This window comes from Dendrobates tinctorius, unplaced genomic scaffold, assembly GCF_039654945.1.
Source record: "Dendrobates tinctorius isolate UK_male_01 unplaced genomic scaffold, ASM3965494v1 ptg000145l, whole genome shotgun sequence".
Classification (NCBI taxonomy): Eukaryota; Metazoa; Chordata; class Amphibia; order Anura; family Dendrobatidae; genus Dendrobates; species Dendrobates tinctorius.
This window is the reverse complement of record NW_027361812.1, coordinates 13,370,231-13,391,683: the sequence shown is the minus strand read 5'-3', so window position 1 is coordinate 13,391,683 and position 21,453 is coordinate 13,370,231. Positions and strand designations below refer to the sequence as shown.

At 43.6% G+C, this 21,453-nt stretch overlaps 1 protein-coding gene across 2 annotated transcripts in view; it reads left to right on the top strand.

The window, feature by feature from the left end:
* MAP3K12 (mitogen-activated protein kinase kinase kinase 12) overlaps nucleotides 1-21,453 on the top strand; it is a 189,517-nt gene that overhangs the window by 63,079 nt on the left and 104,985 nt on the right. The gene's annotated exons all lie outside the window — the stretch shown is intronic.

The window sequence follows — 21,453 nt, the reverse complement described above, 5'->3', positions numbered from 1 at the left end:
GGGCAGAGCAGAGTCCTGCAGTGCGCAGGCGCCAGGAGAGGTTCGAGAGGGCAGAGCAGTGCGCAGGTGCCACGACAGGCAGAAAAAAAGAAGACATCACCGTTAGAAGAAGGGCGGCGCCGGACCGGACCGCGACACCCATTGGACCAAGACCGGACCCGGACCACCCCTGGGTGAGTATAATATAACTCCTTTTTCTTCTCTTTCAGGTTACATCGGGGGCTTATCTACAGCATTACAGAATGCTGTAGATAAGCCCCTGATGTCGGTTCCTGGCAGCTGATGGGCAAAAAAATAGGCTGACAGATTCCCTTTAAGTTTTATATCGCTGGAATCAGAGTCTCTGTCCCTATATCATACTGATGTTAGATTACATAGCATACACTTGATGAAAGATTTCCTTTAACTTATTATTGGTAAAACATGTTTTTGCACTATGTATTGGTTGCTTTGTTTCCTGCACCACTAACCAGGAGGCAAAGGTATAAAGAGCAGTGAAAGGTAAAAATGTTCTTCTTGATCCAGTAGTGCTTCTCAATCATTTCTGGGTTGGAGGAATTGGAGTCCTTTGATTTGCTCCCTGTAGACCCAGATTGTCTTTTCTTCATTGTTTACGGAAAAAATGACAGCTCTCCTACAGTAAATTAAGCTTCGTTTAATGTATTTATATAGCGCCAACATATTCTGTAGCAGTTTATAATTCAGAGGGCACAAGGGTGAACAGCAAATCCTAATGATAAATCATTGACCCCATCATCAGATCCAAGTGGGCTTTTCTTCTGCTGACCCTTTGTGACCTTGTTAGATTGAGAACCCTTTGTACTATTAGAGTCTGGTCACTCCAGATGGTACTTTGGTAGAGAGAAATTAAACCTTGACTTCAACAGATTCATTGCTTTGATGTAGGCAATGGTTCCCAATGTGAGCAATGGTATGAGGTGCCAGTGTCTACCATGGTGTCTCAGGAGGCAATGAAACCAACATCTGCACAGAGTTGGTATGACTCTGAGTGTGTGTAAACCATCTGAGGTTTTGCTGTTGACCCCTATTCAGGCCTCAAGTGGTTTGATTGTATGGGGAGTTTGAAAATACATGTTGAATCAGGGAAACCAGATGTAAAAATATAAAAACATTTTTACTGGAATTCCTTAAATAGAACTGTAATAATCAATGGCCGGCAGGCAACACGCTTTTGGTACGATTCTTTTGTATCACACAGAGTCCTTCTTCTTATAAGTAATAGGCACGGCATTTCAATGGCACAGATATATTACAACAGTGTAAGAGTACTTCTCAAGCTTTTCTAATCTGTCTTTTGCCTCTCTAGCCACCACTGTTACAGGTGTACCTCTGCTTCTCCTCTTTGTCAGAAGAGAAACTACTAAACTCCAGGACTGGCTAGCCCGGTGTCCTTGTAGCCCACTCCTTCTGCCTCCCACAACGCACTGCATATTGGGAGATGCTTTTTTTCCTATTCATTCTACCTCCACACTCCGTTCTTATAAGTCATAGTCAGTTGTTCTCAAACTTGCTATCTTTAATTTGTCTAAACACACTCTCCACTTGTGGCCTCCTGAACAGAAATACTTCTTACTCCTTGAGAAGATGCTCTCCAGCTTTCTACTCTCAACCGGTTGGGGTGTCTTCAGGTTCCCAAATTTCCACTGATAATCCAAAAACATGCTGGTAAATTGGCATTTTATGAAATTGGCAAATCTGAGTGCCCGAAGGGAATTTGGACTGTGGATCCAGGGACTGATGAACGATGCAGGACATGGTGCTATAAACCATCAGAAATACATGAATGCCGCTGTGTGTGAGCAGATGTTGTGTACAGCCTCAATACCTGGATCATAACGGTTTCACTGGTGATTAGATTATACCTAATATATCAAAAATAATGTTAGAAAGAATCATGTGCTGGAAAGACCTCTGGAATCTTGGGATTAGCTGGTGAAAAAGGACATGGCTGGGTAAATACAAGTCTTAAGGCGAAGATATTAATAAATGTACTAAATACATTTCTAGTATGTAATTTTCATTCAGTGTTGCTAGGTCCTATGTATTTGGCATATTTTGCAATATTGCACACATGATCAGCTGAGACGCTGACCCTAGATGGATGCTGACACCAATAGTACCGCACCAGTGTACACACGTAGTATAAATCTCTGTCTCGGTGCTGTCACATCTATCTTTAGCTCTGACTTCATGCGCTGCTGCTAGGATGCGTCTCCCTGGCAACGCCGCAGCGTGCTCTATCCCATAATATTGCCGTGCATTTGCTTTTAGGCAATCATGTGACCTACAGGAAAGAAGCCAGGAGACAAGATGTCCCACAGGAGATAGAGCGCTACACACCGCTCGAACAAACTACAGCCGTCTAAGCCGTTTACAAAGATAGATGCCGCTCAGAGAATGGTTTTATATATCTTTCAGGTGTTCACAACCACAAATAAATGGAGTTTATGAGAACATTGTGCTATTGCGGGTTCTGAGATCATCGATGCAAAGCATACCTGCATAAGTTAGGCATTAGGTGCGAATCAAGGAAATCTGCCAGCAGATTTGTGCTATGGAATTTGAGAACAGCATGATGCAGGGGCTGAGACACTGATTCCAGCATTGCGTCACTTACTACAAAGTTTGGATAGAATCCCTGTTGTAGATGTAGCAGTGCTCAAATGCTGAACTGTGTATAACCCCGCCCACACCACTGATTGGCAGCTTCCTGGGTACACTGTCAGCAAGCTGCCAATCAGTGATTAGGGCGGAGTTACACAAATTAGCTGGACTGCCTTGCACGCAACACCTTTGCCCCTACATCATACTCTCCTTAGATTTAATATCAAAAATCTGCTCACAGATTCCCTATGAATATTTTTTTCTTGATTTGATTTAGCTATTTTACCTATTCTTTAAATAGTGCTACTACATTTCATAACATTGTCTTTGGAGGGCTTCAAAATGTGACTATTCAAGACACACGCGTGTGTAAGAGATGTCACCTAGCCTTAATGTGTCATTGGAGTGGAAAGGAAACCTACAGAAACTTGGGGAGATATGTAATGTACATACAGATGCTTTTCTGGCTAGATTAGTTTTACAGTTCAAGGGTGGACTATCCAAGCAGGGGATAGCAACCTCATCTACCTGGTGATATTGCCTGATGTGAGACACCCCATGTCTAAAGCCACCTTCAGAAATTCTAGCAGATCTTCTGGCCGGACAGTCACAGAACCCAGAAGTGTGGCTTGGTCATTAGTGATAGGATTGGGCTTTGTGAAGGCTTTAGAGACAGATCCAGACAAGCAGTGACCTCTTCCTTTGTACGGTATAAAATAAAGTTATAAAACTGAATTGAAGCTTTTGATTGAGTGCAATAAGCTCCAAAGAGTGAAGTTTCCATAGTCAGTGATGGTTTGGGGAGCCATGTCGTCTGCTGGTGTAGGTCCACTGTGTTTTATCAAGACCAAAGTCAGTGCAGCCGTCTACCGGGAAATTTTAGAACACTTCATGTTTCCCTCTGCCGACAAGCTTTTTGGGGATGGAAATGTCATTCTCCAGCAGGACGTGGCCCCTGTCCACACTGACAAAAGTACCAATACCTGGCTTACAAACAGTAGCACTGTGCTTGATTGGCCAGCAAACTCACCTGACCTTAACCCCATAGAGAATCTATGGGGTATTGTCAAGAGGAAGATGAGAGCCACCAGACCTAACAATACCGAGCTGAAGGTTGCTATCAAAGCAACCTGGGCTTCCATAACACCTCAGCAGTGCCACAAGCTGATCATCCCCATGCCACGCCACATTGATGCAGTAGTTGATGCAAAAGGATCCCTTACCAAATATTGAGTGCATTTACTGAACATACATTTCAGTAGGCCAACATTTCGGATTTTAAAATCATTTTTCAAGCTGGTGTTATAAAGTATTCTAATTTACTGAGATAATGAGTTTTGGGTATTCATTGGCTGTAAGCCATAATCATCAACATTAACAGAAATAAACCCATGAAATAGATCACTCTGTAATGACTCTATATAATATATGGGTTTCACTTTTTGTGTTGAAGAACTGAAATAAATTAGCTTTTTGATGATATTCTAATTTTGTGAGATGCACCTACTGTATATATAAGCAAGAGTAACAAAGTATTACTCTCTTAAACCATAGAATTACAATGTTGCCAGCAGCAGTTATCAGCTCCTAAGGTGCAGAGAGGACATCACTGCTTTACAGAAATCAACACTGAATCCCTATTTATATTGTTCCCAACCACCACTAACAGATCCATGATAAGAGATGTAGTGGGATAAGCGATTGCGATACAATCATTTAGCCTGAATATCATTGCCCCATATAATTGGGAAAGCGAGGCCAGGCGCGTGGAAAGAAGACAGGAGGCCGTTGGAAGGTGAGAATAACTTTTTTTTATTTTAATTCTCTTTTTTACAGATTAAGGCCTGCGCCTGCCGCGACCAATCAGCGGCAGGCGCAGCTTACCGTTACAAACAGCTGCACCTGTCGCTGATTGGTTGAGGCCTGGCGGGGGCCTGGCAGCCGCAACCAATCAGCGGCCCGCGATTTCGGTTACAGACAGACACGATAAGGCGTTTATATATATAGATGGAAAATCTTGGTTGAGGACTGGGATAATTTTAATAATAAATATTTAAAATGTGATAATAAAAATTAAATTAGAATTCTCTTAACAATCACACCCCTTACAATCTCTTATAGTCTACAATTATCGTGAATGAGCCACCCTATAAATGCTCTTTTTCTGATAATCATGCAGTGTAAACAGGCTGCCAATCAGGAGAAATGATCTTTTGGCTGGCTTAAAGATAATCATTCTCGGCAGCACAATACTACCAACACCAATGCTAGCCTATAGAACAATCTTTTACTGATTGCTAGGTGCACATATTTTTATGTGGTCTTCCTGTCTAAGTAAAGACCACCGATCGGCAAATTTGTACCAGTTTGCCGTCCTATAATGCCACAGGTCGCATAATGTAAACGTACCTTTAGTAATTGGCGATTTCTCAATCCCCCTATGACACGCAAGGTAGAAGGTCACTTTTTCCTATAACAATTGTAAGAGTGAGATTCACCCAAGGTTTAATCAAATCGTTTGCTATTTGCGTGAACGTGGGCAAAATCTCACATTCATTTCCATCAATTCACAAACACTTGGAATCCAATTATAATTCCATGTACCTGCTGCACATTCATATCACAGGCTTATTCCACCATGGCTGTAAACCAAGATATAATCCAGCGTGTCCTTAATCAGACGAGGCATACTTGTCACTGACTCACATGAAACCGAAGGGCACATACCTTATTTGCCTCTGAAAAGAGGGTCAAAGCTGCATTATTATCATTACCTACAGCTGCACGGTACTGTGCTATAGAAGGCGCAGTCAGAGGCTACTGGGCCAGTTCTGGATAAATTGGAATATTATCTAATCTCCGTTCTATTTACTCGATTCGGTAATTGATTCCAATGACAATTAATTACAAAACAGAATTGCAGAACTTCATTTTGCGCTATGACTATATTTAGATCTTGAGATTGATTAGACTAATAGTTTACTTATGTACTTCAGCTTCCCATAATGAGCTGCAACTGAAAGGCGATCCATCACAATGTCAAGCCTCCTTAAAATGAGGACATCTACGTTGTGGATGATGCTGCCTCACTAATGTCTGTAGCAGGACCCACTTAACAGATGCCCAAAATTGGTTGAGGATAAGAATGTTTTATACTTATACTAGACCAAGAAGATGGACAAAAGCCTCTCATACACAATAGGTAGCTGTAAACCCAACATTGGTTCAACCGGCAGCTCCGTCTCCCGACTCCTCCATACACAAGAGCCTCCGGCTTAGCCGAGCGTTTCTGTGTTATTGATGATGGAGCCACTGCCAGACTCCTCTGATGGTGGATTATATCTCTGAGAACAAAAAGATTGGCAGTCCAAAATCATCTCTCCCAATGTGTGTTTATAGGGACCGACCTGTCCGTCTAGGGGAGTGGGCGTGGAGAAGTTGCCATGGACCTTCAGACTAGTCATCCATTTTCTCTAATGCCACAGTGTTTCAGAATAAAACCTACATGGCTGCAATAACTCAGCCGGTCTGTGATTAATGTTGCCCATGGTTTGGACAGCATGAATGGTCTGTAAGGTTCCTTTTATGTTTGTCTTGGACTATGGCTTAGTTTCCTTAGGCCGGCTTCACATTTGCGTATGGAGGAGCTGTGGACTTCCTCTGTGAAGCTACGCCCACAGCCGCACCTCCTCCGGTCAGCTCCGCCTACGTCTGCATACGGCCTGTGTACCCTATCTTTAACATTGGGTACGCAGGTCGTGCAGATGTATGCGGATGCCTCCACATGCGTCGTTTTGATGATGCGGCGACCCGCATCAAACGCATCACGTTAGAATTTTACATGCATCCGCATACATCCACACGATCTGCGTACCCAATGTTAAAGATAGGGCACGCAGGCCGCATGCAGAAGTATGCGGACGTAGGCAGAGCTGACCGGAGGAGGTGCAGCTGTGGGCGGAGCTTCATGGAGGATGTCCGCAGCTCCACCATAAGCAAATGTGAACCTAGCCTTACAGAGAGTAGTGCCAGGCATTTCATTAGTGCCACATACTCTAATTGGCTAATCACATATTTGCATTTAATAATACAGACTTTTATAATTGTTCTTTAGAATAATGTGAAGAAAAGAAGAATAAAGCCTCAGTTGGGATCTGGCTCCCCTGCTTAACCCTTCTTGAATAATCCTTATTTTTTTATGATTTCAAGAACAGATACATGTCCTTGATCCATTGCTAACATATTACTCATCTCTCACATCTATTCTCATGCAACCACACAAAGCATCACCAAGTAATTCTGCCTTCATAGTTCACGTGTTGCTTAGATACATGTTGCACTTTGCTTGTTATACAGAAGTTCTTATATAGGAGAGAGAAGTCGTAACGCCGGCACAGCACGAAAAGCTAAAGAGTGTAAAACTAGGAGTGCAAAGAAGGGTGCAGAGCTACACTCAACCCTCATGCTTGAGAGCATGGGCAAAAAATACTTCCATATATTAGAGAGCGGGAGTACTGAAAGGACAGAGATGTGTTGTTTTATTCCAAGCTGGACTAGAGAATAACTATAGACATTGCTACTTTAATTTACAAATAAGAATGTATCTCTTCTATAGTGCGAGGGGTTATGTCAGCATGATAAATGCCTACAATCGCAAAGTGTTTGCAAACAAGAAGTTTTGCAAGTTGTTCAGATTTCTTTTACATTCAAAATTGTGAGTTCTCAGGGGCTGATAACTTTTAATGGCTACTTATTACCATCTTTTCAATTAGCCTTTAAAAAGGTATCAACCACCGAGGACTCTACTCTCAATTTTGGAATATTTTTCTATCTGTAGAGATAGAGTGCACAGTTCAGACCAGTGGCCTCCAGCCCGAACTGCTAGTCTTCAGGAGCATAACCACACCTGAAGCTTGCAAACCATATTAAAATAAAATTATCCTTTTTGTATGGTTGTCTCCGATTCTCCCCTAAAGGCAGATGTACCCCATGTTTCAATATACAGTAGATCTAAAAAAATATGTTCACACCCTCATCAAAAAAAAACACCAGGTTTCCGTAATGTGAAATCATACCAATAAGAATCATTTGACAACTTTTTCCACCTTTAATGTCACCCATACTCCATACAAATCCATTGAGAAATAAACTCATTTTGAGGGGAAGAATAAGAATACCAAAACTAAAATAATGTGGTTGCATAAGTGTGAACACCCTCTTATAACCAGAGATGTGATTATGTTCAGAATTTACCAATCACATGTATACTCATGGTAAATATTAGTCAGTACACAGCTGTCATCATTTACAGGGATTTGGATTAACCCTCCGTCAGGCGCAATATAGATTCTCCTCAGTTCATGCGCAATGTGCCTGACAAGCACAGGTCAGAAAACCACCTATAGTAGCTACATATTTCAATTTCAGGACTATAGAAGTAGTCAGTGACCTTCATAGGAATGTATTAAAAGAGATTACACCAAATCAGATGCAAAAAAAAACATTTATTAACCATAAACTTATTAAAACTAAAAAGTACCACTTTTCGGTAGTACTGCCAAATAGGCTCCAGTTATCTTTACTTAACTATTGCTTAAATATAAAATTATGGAAAAAACTTAAAGGATATTGCACTTAGATGTTACTTAATTATTTTCTACTCATCTTCAGTGGTTTCAATTGCAGCAGAAGCAGCACAGGTACACTTAGAAAAGCAAGGCTGGCAGACGAAAGTTGCATGGGAAAGGCAGATTGATTCTTTACATATTTTGCAGTCATATTTAGAAAGCCTTCTGAAACCAGATACAAATGAGCAGGTAGTACAACTGCGTCTTTTAGAAGGTGGTAGAGTCGGTGTTTGTTCTGGAACGTCCTTGGGACGTCCTTTGTATTTTTATCTTTGCCCAAATAATAAGCTAGATCTGTGTCTGTTTCCTCTGTATCAGTGTCATCACCATCCTGCTCTGTTCCAGAATCAGTGTTACATTCTGCTACCTCATCTTCAGATGAAATGTCACTAGATTCCTCTAAATCCTCAGTTACTGCTGGTTCTTCCTCATCATCTTCTAACAAAAAAATCTTCATTTCTTCTAAATGAAGGGGTTTAGATGAATCATACTGTTTTCTGGCCATTGCAGCAGAAAATCCGAAGCAAGAGAGAAAGAGTATGTGTTAGGGCGCAATGTGCCTTAGAAGCCACCCTCCTTTTGTCTAAGAAAACAGTACTTATGTACACTAACTTAGCATTAATCCTTCATAAAACAAGCTAAATACACAATCGTGATGAATAAAAAAAGAAAATACTAACCTTTCAATTTGTGTTGAAATCAGGCGCAATGTGCCTGAGAAGCCAAAGTGTTGATATCTGCTCACTAGAAGGTCTGCTGAGTCACTGTGATATCAGGTTTCACAGAGCCTGTAGAGTCAGGAGATAACTAGGAGGGGTGGGGTTTTCTGATAAGTGGGCAAGGAGAGAGAAGTGAAACTAATTACTGTGTGCCTGTCAGATCTATTGCGCCTGACGGAGGGTTAACCCCATATAAAGTTTAGCTGTTCTAGTGGGACTTACTTTACATTTTTTTGGTTGCCTTTTACAGTAAAAACCATGGTCTTTAAACAGCTTACAACACAGCAAAGGAATCTCATTATTAAAAGATGTTAGTCAGGAGAAGGGTAAAAAAAAATTTCAATGCATTAGATATACCGTGGAACATTATGCGTAAGATCATCAAATTTGGTACAACAGTGACCTAGAACTGAATGTCCCTCAAACATTAATGAAAAGACAAGATGACTATTGGTCTGGGAGGCTGCCAAGAGGCTATTTCTGGCAAGTACTTGTTGTGTAGCATGTGTGACTTAAATCTCCTGTATTCTTCATATGTCTGGACTCTGAGGTATACAGTGAAATTCGGAGTGCACACACCCAGTCTTATTGAGGAACAAGTGGAACAGGGGTGTAGTCCCAACATATAGAAGAGAGAATTCACTGCACACTCAAATTCATGCAGAGTTATAAAGTTTATTCACACAAAGTAATGACAAATGAAGACTACAAAGAGGTGTTCCTTGGTTGCATCTCTTGTGACGTTTCGATTTGAGTAAATCTTTCTCAAACTGTCGCTGTATACAGGACACAGGGGTCATGGAGCAGTCTCAAATGGCGCTATACAGCGCTGCGTAACATTATCTAAGACTGTTCTATGACCCCTGTGTCCTGCACTAACCGACAGTTTGAGAAATCAAAACGTCACAAGAGTCGCAACCAAGAAACACCTCTTTGTAGTCTTCATTTGTCACTACATTGTGTAAATAAACTTTATCATTCAGCATGAATTTGATTGTGCAGTGAATTCTCTCTACTGGCCTCTGGGGTAGGTAGGGTGGCAAAATGAAAGTTTTTCTTATGCACTAAACATCCAAAACGAGCTATGTTTTGCCAAAATCTACATCAAGTGCTGACAAAAGCATTTGAGAAAACATGTTATGGTCTGAAAGAAGGCAAGCCCAAAGGGAAGCATAGTGGAGGCAGCATTATGCTTTGCGGCTGTTCTTCAGTAGCTGGAACCAGAGCCTTAGTCAGGATGGAGGGAATTATGTAAAGTTCCAAATATCAGTTAAATTTGCAACAAAACCTGTAGGCATCTCCTAAAAAGCTGAAGATGAAAATTAATTTCACCTTTCAGCAACGACAACTACTGTAGCATACCTCCAAATCAACAAAAGAATGGCTTCGCTAGAACATCAAAATTTTGGAATGGTCCCACCAGAACCCAGTCCTGAATCCAGTTATAATCTTTGAGTGACCTGAAGAGGGCGCTGTACACCGGAAATGCCATCAATATCTGACAGATTTGGATCACTACTGCAAGGATGAGTGGGCAAAGTGTATTTATATATTTATAGTATACTAGATGTGTGCCCGATGCCATCTTATCGGGAGGGCAGTAACATCACGATGGGGGCAGCTTTGTGGCGCTGGGGGTGGCGGCCCACCCACTTCCGTGCAGTCACAACCGGAAGGAAAGACGGTGTTTTGCGGCCTGTGCTGGAGATGGTGTGTGGTGCCACCAGAGGGTGGCCGCACCCAATCTCCAGCACAGGCCTCAAGCCGTGGTTTTTCCTGCCGGCTGTGACTGCACGGAGGTGGGTGAGCAGGCAGCGGCGGGATCCGGCGCGTGTAGTCAGGTGGTGGGTCCTGGCGGGGGGTCTGGTGGCGGCATCCCTCTCATTACTCCCCCCTCATTACTCCCACCTCATTACACCCTCTCCATTACAACCCTCTTGTTATATCCCCTCGTTACACCCCTTTCACAGCCTTGTGATCAAAGAGGCGGCCTGGATCCGAGCGGCAGCTGGGATCTGAGCGGAGGCTGGGATCCAAGCAGCGGCCGGGATCCCAGCGGCGGTCGTGATCGCAGCTGCGTCCTGGATCCGAGCGTCATCACTTGGGTGCTCCAAAATGGCGGTCGGCGTACTACCGGTGCGGCGCAGTGGATTGTGGGATTCGGGGACATCCAGACGGAAGTGGATGACAGACAATTTAAGGCAATTATGTATATAGATATCTATCACATGGTGGGTGGAGGCCTTTCTATAGACCTAGTTTAGGAACTTGAGGCTATGTGACCATGTATGCAGAAAATTCCTGACTAAAAACCGGACTCTGTCCCAGGAAAAATGCGTTTTTTTCCCACGCGTTTTTTGCGCATTTTTTGTGCGTTTTTTTTCCAGAGCATCCACATTCTCATAGAATATAGTTTGAAATGCGTTTTTTCCTGCAAAATTAATGCACATGCTGCGGTTTTTTTTACCGCGATGCGCTTTTTTTTGCGGAAAAAAAACACATCATGTGCACAAAAATTGCAGAATGCATTATAAGAATGGGATGCTTAATGTATGCGTTTTTAAAGTGTGTTTGCATGGAAAAACTGCTAAAAAAACTCTTCTGTCGGTACACAGCCTTAAACTATATCTCTGCTGAATTCCAGTGTAACCGGTATGCGCTTCATGTTATACTTCTCTTTTCAGGCGCCAATGTATATGATCATGAACGGTCCATATAAATTCATTCACAGGTAGATTCTAAAGCCAATATAATTGACCCGATTAAGTGGTCTGAACAATTTCCATATACTAAAGGTGTCTTATTCCTAATCATTGATGTTCAGGCCAATTATACTGTTTTTTTTGTTTCTTTCCGATTGGTCTATCCAATCTCTCCAGCAGATGTACGTGCACCACTATGCGGGTGATCCCCTATAAGAATTTTGCCCACAAGCTTACGGTAAGTGTATGGCTTGTGCTCTTTCCTTGCATCATTTGTTTAATCGCAGGCATATACTTGAATTATGGCCTATTTCATATCCCTCAATCTAATGGTATATGATATTTTACAAAATGCATCCCCGCTATGATCCATCCCTGTGTAGACGCAATCCTCACAGTCGGCTCCATAATGTTCAATTGTATTTATCACACAGGAGAATTTAGACCTCATCAAATATTGATGTCGTCTGCAGTCTTATAGGGCGTGTGTCTAAGGCCTCGGGTCCACCGCCAAATGATGGATTTCTATGGAAGGACTCCATGTCATGGCCCTCATCGCCTGCCCATACTCTACCTCCTTGTACCTCTGACTCCATATATGGACGCGCAGTCAGGTTTTCCCTCATAGATTCTTCTGGAAACCCATGAGAGTTCTGATCGTATGGAGCTATTCTCCACTAATAACATTGCCTTGAGGCGGCTAGCGGTGTATTGATGGGTCCACACATCCCTGAAAGCCCATTCTGAAGGAGACTTTCAGTCATGCAGCACTTCTCTCCAGTCACAGCTGGATCGTATGGTAGAATGGGTTTATAGATCACCAGAAGAGAGAACACACTTGTGTGAGATTTATAAGCAGATAACGGTTAAGTATTTGTTAGGGAACCAATTTTATAGAAAAAAAAGGCACTTTATAACTGCTCCTCCTGCACCAGGGGCAGATTATTCACCATCTCACTACCTTGTGCTGCTCTGGACAATCTTCAGGAAATGAGCTACATTGGAAAGTGGAGCTCTCTGTTGGAGATATTAAAGCCTACGGACTCGTACATGGCCATACTTTGGTCTATGAGTGATCCAACAAAACATTGGATTATGTTTGGACCAATGTTATTCTATGATGCCAAGCACCGAATTGGTCCAAGGCAAAAATCCTTGCAAGCCTGAGTCTACCGTAATATTTGGATCGCACTCGGCCATGCAAGTCAGTGAGTTTGTGGAAACCATCAGTCTGCACTCATATGACATCTGAGTGCAGCCCAATTTCCATAGACGGAATAGAGAAGATTGAGGAATTTTTTCTCCATCTTCTTATCTCAGAGAATTGGATCACGATATGCTGACGCTCTAACAGTTTGATCATTCTGTGATTTGCATAATCGTCCTGATTCTCTCGAATGAGAGAATACACCATCGTCTGCACCGAGCCTTAGGGCAGAGACGCATTTCTCGTTCGAGAATCGCATCGTAAACCTCGTACTGCCAGTCCGAGCAGTGCGATGCGATTCTTGCACGAGTTATACGGCCATCTGACTCAGCCCATAGTCTGTGATCTGCAACTTGTGGCTCTCTAACTATTGCAAAACTACAATTCCCAGCATGCATTGTCAGCCTGCTGCTGTCAAAGCATGTTGGGAGCCGCGGTTAGGCAACGAGCGGACGGCCCCAGGCTGGAGCCCACTTTATTAGGTATATTTCGTTATGCTGCTTCATTCGCATTCATGATGGATAGTCCCTAATTACAGCTACAGATGAGTCTCCTACCAGATCTGTGCAGCATAATAATTCATCACCTTAAGCATGCTGGGATCGGACATGATTAGCACGCCAGTCACATCTTCATCACTGGGGTCTCTATTTTCGTCCGTTGTGTCGGTGTTTGGGTACATGTGCATTATCACATACATTGTCCTTTAAAATGAGGACATGCGGCCATGTTTGGTTACCTGAGAAGTGGTGATGAGGGATTCCTCTGTAATCTGTGGAGCATCATATCTATCATTCATATCGCTGACTACAATGGGCAACGTTGGGCCAGATCCGAACATTATCCAATAATATCGGGGAACCGTAGCAAATATATAACTCACTATGGTGACAAGTGAGCAGTCCTGCATATCTCCTGAGAAGACTGAGTAGAGTGTGGGATGGACCAGTGCTGGAAAACGCTCTCAGAAGCCACTGATTCTCTCATGCGACAGAATCGGACCGATTATGCAAATATTGTTGGATCAAACTCTGTCAGAGTCTGATCCGAGTGTCAGTGCTCCGATGGTCTCACATGAGAGAATCGCAGCACAGGTGCGGAGGAGATGGAGAAAGTCATTTCTCCATTGCCTGTGTCCGCGGTAATCGTGCTGCACTTGGATGACATCCGAGTGCAGTCCGATGTTTCACATGTACCCATAGTGAGTATGAGTGTTTGTGAACCGAGTCTCACAGCCACTTGCAGATCTGAGCGTCCCCATAGAATAACATTGGGCCGAGTGCTACCTGATAAAGCATCACACAGCACTTGGCTGTGTTATATGCTCCTGTGATCGAGGCCTAACACTGAGCTTTTCAAAAGGGGTTCACGACCACTGGACAACCCCAACTTAATTAATTCAGGCGCCTATATAATGTAAAAACTGTCCATACTCACCTGCAGCGACGCAGTTCCCGCGATGTCAGCAATGCTGTTCCCGGAGGGTGACTTGTGTCATGTGTCGACCTCAGGTAATGAGTGGCCGCTCGTCAGCAGCTCTCAGAGTGAACATCTACTCTGATGAAATAGTAGTGGCTACTGCCACTCAGCCAGTCCAAGCACTATGTTGTGATCTCGCTCCAATTTATATGGTCATCTGAGTGCGCCCTAACATGGGGCAATTAGTATGGGGTTCCTTAGGTTTATAGGTTGAACCTGATGGACTGTTGCCTTTTTTCAACCTTATAAATGTTGTCTCCACTATTTAAATGGGCAAAATTCACCTCTTGGTTAAAATCCTTTCCATTCTCAAGAGTGGAAGGATTTTTAATACTTTGGATTACTGCTAGTTACCTGGATTCCCAGCCACCTCTACAGTCTACGAGAAGTGGGCGGTCTTCTATGCAAAAAGCGCAGCACCTACAAGAGCTCTGCTATAGAGCTTGGAAGCAATTCTCGGACACTGACTCTGCTTGCAGCATTGGCGAGCACACAGTTTGGGCCAGCAGCATAACCATCTGAAGAATGAATATGAGAGCAATCTTAACTTATGGACAGCAGGGTGGCTCAGTGGTTACCACTGATGCTTTGCAGCGCTCTAATCAATTCCTACTAAGGGCAATATCTGCAAGGAGTTTGCGGACGCCTACCTTAATTATTTTCTATTGATGTCTATGGAAATTGACTACTAAAAAAAAAAATCAAACTGTATCCTGATAGTCCTGCCGGCTCCTATAATGTGCAGTGGTTTGTCTACCCTTGTCTTAGGGTACAATGGAATATAGAACATGAACAAGTCCCCATTTTCACAAAGAGGAAGATGGCGCAGTGTTAGCCACTCGATTAATATATTGTGAAACTACAGCATGTGCCTCTTTCTCTAGTTTAGGGGAGGTCATTCATATATACTCGCTCCTTCAAGATGATGGATTAGCTCTCTCTCTCATCTAGGGAAGTAGAGGTCGATGGTTTTATATCATTAGCTGCTAGTTTTCCGAAGAATTTCTGTTGAATTCTCTGGCCGCTCTTAGTTTATGTTGTTCTTTATAGTTTGACTCTTTTTTTTTTCAGTTTGTGAAATGATGGTTGTTTATAAATGTGCATCCATACATCAGCCTCTAAAGAATGAGAAAAATGAAGGCACTCACTGAAGATAAAAAAAAAAAATATCTTTTTATGCATCAATAAGAGCACATACGGCCAGGGGAGAACAAGCAAGGAACGAGACCGATAGCGATGGGGTCCGCATCAAACGGCTGTTGTTGGGGTTGCCCTTTGCTTGTTCTCCTGGCCGCATGCGCTTTCATTGTTAAGAATACAGAAGACTTTTTCTCTTCGGCGAGTGCCTTCACTGTCCTATCTCTTTTTTTTTTTTTTAATACTGTTTGTACTATTTGCTGAAGGAGCACCACCTTAGGTTTTGTGCAGGGCCGTCCTACTCCACCTGACTCCACCTGCCGGTTTAGGTTTTGTGCAGGGCCGTCCTACTCCACCTGACTCCACCTGCCGGTTTAGGTTTTGTGCAGGGCCGTCCTACTCCACCTGATTCCACCTGCCGGTTTAGGTTTTGTGCAGGGCCGTCCTACTCCACCTGATTCCACCTGCCGGTTTAGGTTTTGTGCAGGGCCGTCCTACTCCACCTGATTCCACCTGCCGGTTTAGGTTTTGTGCAGGGCCGTCCTACTCCACCTGATTCCACCTGCCGGTTTAGGTTTTGTGCAGGGCCGTCCTACTCCACCTGATTCCACCTGCCGGTTTAGGTTTTGTGCAGGGCCGTCCTACTCCACCTGATTCCACCTGCCGGTTTAGGTTTTGTGCAGGGCCGTCCTACTCCACCTGATTCCACCTGCCGGTTTAGGTTTTGTGCAGGGCCGTCCTACTCCACCTGATTCCACCTGCCGGTTTAGGTTTTGTGCAGGGCCGTCCTACTCCACCTGATTCCACCTGCCGGTTTAGGTTTTGTGCAGGGCCGTCCTACTCCACCTGATTCCACCTGCCGGTTTACAATTAGTGGTTTACGATAGTGCCAAGCCTTTTTTTTTCCTTTCTTGAGATACAAAGCCCTAATGATACTCTGCATACAGTAAATATACTATTTACACGTCTTATCCATAGAGGGAACTATGTTTGTGCATGGATAAAGCCAAGGCCCCTCCATGTAGACATGGCCCCCACAAGTCAAGCACTCATCATAGTGTTCCCCTGCATCTACAATGGTGTGATAGCTATACATGCCACAGATGCAGCTGCCATTGAGACCTGGAGAAAGTGCCTATCCTTGATAGGTTTTTTTTCTGCATTTTAATGGCTGCAGTCACCACTGCTCCTGCAATTTTACATTCAAGTATAAATGTACCGGAGTTATAAAATTGGGGACCTTTGATCCCGCATAGTTTGATTTGTATCAGCACCTAACATAAGGTCTAATTTTTATATTCTTTTTATGTCACGGAATGGAATCAGCCAGTATGCACAACACATATTATGCTTCATGTCTAAATGGATACCAAAATTCAACAACTAATTTTCCTTTAAAGGCGTTTTGTCCACAGTGTAAATGGTTAAAAATGCAAAGTGTTTGTAAAAATCAAGTAACTTTGCAGCTTGTTAAAAATGTCCGTTCACGAGAAACGAGTGAATGTCATTGTTATCTGCTCATTGACTAGGTTACCGGTCACCTCTGCAGTCTATCAGCGGTGGCTGAACTCATAGGAAAAGAGTGAACCGCTTACAAGCTCTTTCCAATACAACTTGTAAGTACTGCTCAGATGCTGGCCAGACCACTGGATCCGGCTACTTTCAGTGTCCCGGAGCTCCTCCAATGCTGCAGAGGTAAAGCTGCCTCTGTTTTCAGCATCAGAGAGGACACAATTTGGACCAGCAGCTCAAGAATGGTGCTGGTCCTAACTGTCCATCAACCAAGAGCTGATCCCAGCAAACAAGAGACTGGGAGGTTTTCAGGATGAGACTTTCCCTTTAAGACCTTTTGGTCTTGCACATTGGGACAAGCTTCTTAAGACACCAAGACACCATTTTTTTTTTACCTTTCATAGAGGGCCTAAGACAAATCATGTTCGAAATATAGAAGATGCATCGCAAGTCGTCCATCGATACTTACCGTGGGACTCATCATGGCTGTCAAGCAAATTGTAATGAAAAGTACAGGGTGGGCCATGTATATGGATACACCTAAATAAAATGTGAATGGTTGGTGATATCAACTTCCGGTTTGTGGCACATTAGTATATGGGAGGGGGGAAACTTTTCAAGATGGGTGGTGACCATGGCAGCCATTTTGAAGTCAGCCATTTTGGATCCAACTTTATAAATGGCCCACCCTGTATCTTGTGGGTAGATTATAAAGAATTAATAAGATTTGTATATGCCAGATCTTCACAGCAACATCAGTTTGTATGCGAGTCACAGAAATATTGTGGTCTCGGCACAATATAATTTATTCCCTATGGTGGAAAAAAATTGCAACCAATATTGTTACAGAAATTCTACTTTTTATGGAAATAATTAATGGGGCCCTGTCCACTCCTATCAAAATAGGATGCAGCCGGCTGAGCTTTCTGAAAAATAAAGTTGAAAACGGATAAGGTCTCAATGACGCAATAGGATCTGTTCAGCTGGATTTAGATTGTGAAAGAGAGTTCCAACAAATGCTCGTTTCCCAATAATCGGGCAGTGTAAACAAGCTGCCAATTATCTGAGGAATGGGCAAAATGCTCGTTTGTTGGATGAAATTATTTTTTGGCGGGAACAGTTAATTCATGCTGCCAAAACCATGATTGCAGCCAGGTATAATTTTCTCTGGAACTCTCTGGCTTTTTAGAGAAAACAGTTTGTAGGGCCGATCAGGGATTACGGGAATAGATGAGACTAGTATGGTTCTCACTCCTGGCCGCTTTCTCCCTGTTCTGCTCAAGGTGACAGGTCTCTCCCAATGTACATGTAGTACACGTGTCGACTGGGGGGTGGTCCCTTTCGACTGCGGAACAGACGGGAGACAGATGCAGAAATCCTTTCAATCAGGTCCAAACTTTATTGGGTGTCCTCTTGACATCCACAGCAGACAACAGCTTCTGCTCCCTGGCCTGGGTACCTGTCACCTTCCTTCAGCTTCTGTCCGAAAAGACTCCTGGGTTCCTTCACTGTGGCTGCCGTTAGGCCCATGGCCACAGCGCGTCCCCCGTCCAAGTCTGCCTGCTGCAACACCTACTCACTCTTCGGTGTCCAGCCATCCTGTACCCCAGACCTCCGTTAGTCACTGCCCTCCCGTCCTGCAGCTATCCTCTCAGGGCCACCCCCTTCTCCTGGTCACCGTCTCTTTCTCTTCTGTCTTTCCTGAGCTTGTCCTTCCTCTGTCCTCTCCTGAGCTCTTCTCGCTCCTCTCTTCCTCCTGGGTGTCTGCTCTTCCCCCTGGTACTCTCCTCCCTTATATCTCCTCTCTCTCTGGAAATCCCCTTCTCAGTCCCGTAACTCCGCCCACCATGACTATCCGCTTTCTCTAGCCTAAGGCTGCTGTTAAGTCCTTTTCTCACTACTCTCTGTCTCTATCTTGTGGCTAAAACCCGGTACTACACCATCTTTTCCCAATTCTAGCTGTTGCCCCTCACATACACATACAAGTTAGAATAAAGCATTGTATACATCATCCTCTTTACTTTTCCCCTCTTCATCAGACAGGTCCATAGGTCAGTCCACCCCCTACATACACACAGGACAAACCATAATACACAGGATGGGGTCCTTTTGGCAATAATGAGTTCCAGTTTTAGACACCCTGTATCAGGCCTTGTACCACTGCACAGCTCTGTATATCTATGCTTTCTGCTACCCATTGTTTATTTACCCCAAAACCTCCATTATTCCCCTGAAGAGGCCACTAATAGAGGGCCGAAACGCGTAGGATAGGTTATGTGTGGAGGGTCTGACAAATATCAGGTATCAGTATCACTTGGGTACTGTCCTTTTCAGGGCAAGAGTTTTTGCATGGGGCACATCAGGGGAGACTAGGGGTCCATACATTTGCCCCTCTCCCATTAACTTCATTAATTCTATGCGTTGCCTCCATCAACAAGTCTCGCAAGACAAGGGTGAGATCCTTCCAATTTTTTATCATGCACCGACTACGTTGTGGGCACTTTATATGTTATTTTTGCGTGTACATGAAACCACATATGTATGTCTGCTTTTATTAATTTGGTACCCGATTGGGGGTTTGACTCAGTCTTTACTCTATCTGATACCCATTTGTGGGTTTTATCTGGTTTGGTTTCATCTGTCTATTACCCAATTGGGTTTTTTAATTTGATTTCATTAAAAGTTATGTTTTAAGATATTCTCTGCTGTATACACATTTATTACCAAGCGAAATCTGGGTGACTTACTATGGACTGTATACCCTTGCTGGTATAACAAGGTCTCTCCCAATGTACACATGGGACAAACCTGTCAATCACTTAGAGTGGTTCAGGGAGAAGTTGGACGGTGGGCCGCGGCGGACTGGTTTAATCTATTGCATTGGTCCGTGGTCGACTATTCAAACTGTGTTTTCTCTGAAATGCCAGTGTGTTGCAAGCAAAAAAAAAAAATACCTGGCTACAATTGTGCAGCCAAGCGCCAAATCATGCTGCCTGTGATATGGGCAGCATGAATAGACTGAAAAGCTTAATCTAAAAAATTATTTTTTTAGAGGGACTAAACTACATTGTCATGATGTGACTGGCCCTTTGTGACGCGACCCGACAAACGGTCGGTCACTAAAACAGCAAGACAAACAAGGGGACACAATTACAACGGTGGGCCCTGCAATAGGGAACGGGGAAATGGACACCTCCTGCTCTCTGCTGAGCCTGTGTCCTGGGCTATCCTGACGTCCCTATACGGCTTCTCTGAAACCGTCGCCGAGCAGGATACCTTAGCCCTCACTTGCCCTGCACCTATCTCTCAGTAGGGAATTGGCAAGTGCGGACACTGGTCCCACCGCTGCACTAATACAACACCAAGGGAAAATAACAGACAAAGTAAAACACACAACACTTAGCTTTCTCTGCTGCAATGCACCGAACAGCAGAGTAAGGCTCCCGAAGACAGCATTCAGCTGAAGCACCACTGCACCAGAAAGCTCCTATCTTCTGAACGGTTGGTATCCGAAAGGACCTGTATAACCAACAGTCAGCTAATGCACCAGGTGACCTTTTAAAGGAAGGTGGGAGTGGTCACCACTTGCTTCAGCAAAACTCACCAGCCATGTAGTAACACCAGCGGCCACCGGGGTAAAAACTGATATTAACCCCCGATGGCCTGAAAGGAAAAAAGTTTATATGTAAGAAGCCCAAACTGGCACAGATCCAAAAATGGATTGTGACATATATTTTCTCTGAAACGCCAGAGCACTGCAGAGGAAAACATACCTGGATGTAAGTATGCAGCTAGTCTCTGCTTCATAGTCAAGGAAGGATGAGTCCAGCCCAAAGGACAGGCAGTCTTCTTTTATTCTAGTGAGTACAATCCAAGGGACATAATCATGATAAAGGCGCTACAGGCACCTGAAATGCGTAGATGTGTTCACTACTCTAACATGAATTTTTACCATACATCCTTTGGTTTGTACTCAATTGAATAGACGACTGCTTGTCCGTTGGGCAGGATTCATCTTTCCTTGTCCATACTATTGTGTTGTGACAGAATCGCTCCGCCAGCTCCGGACTGCAGATGAAAAATTAACGGTGAGCTGGATACTTTCCTATTTTGCTTCATGGCTCCCGTGGTTTGGACGGAATGAATCGACTGACAGGTTTCATTAACGCTGATTTAAGCTGAATCCCCGAGAACAATGGCAGCCTATATGTACAAAACAATCTATTTCTGATCTTTCTGTGCACTTAGGAAATGTTGTCTGAACGACTGCTGATCACTAAACAAGTCGCTGTTTAACGACGCAGGTGGTGTAATCCCGCACTTACACGCCGGATCTGTGACGCCACGATGCTAGTGTGAACAGAGCCCGATAGGATAATTAGCTTCCTAGGGAAGTCGGCCTATTATATGTGTGTCTGACATAAGGAAATTAAATTGTAAACCTC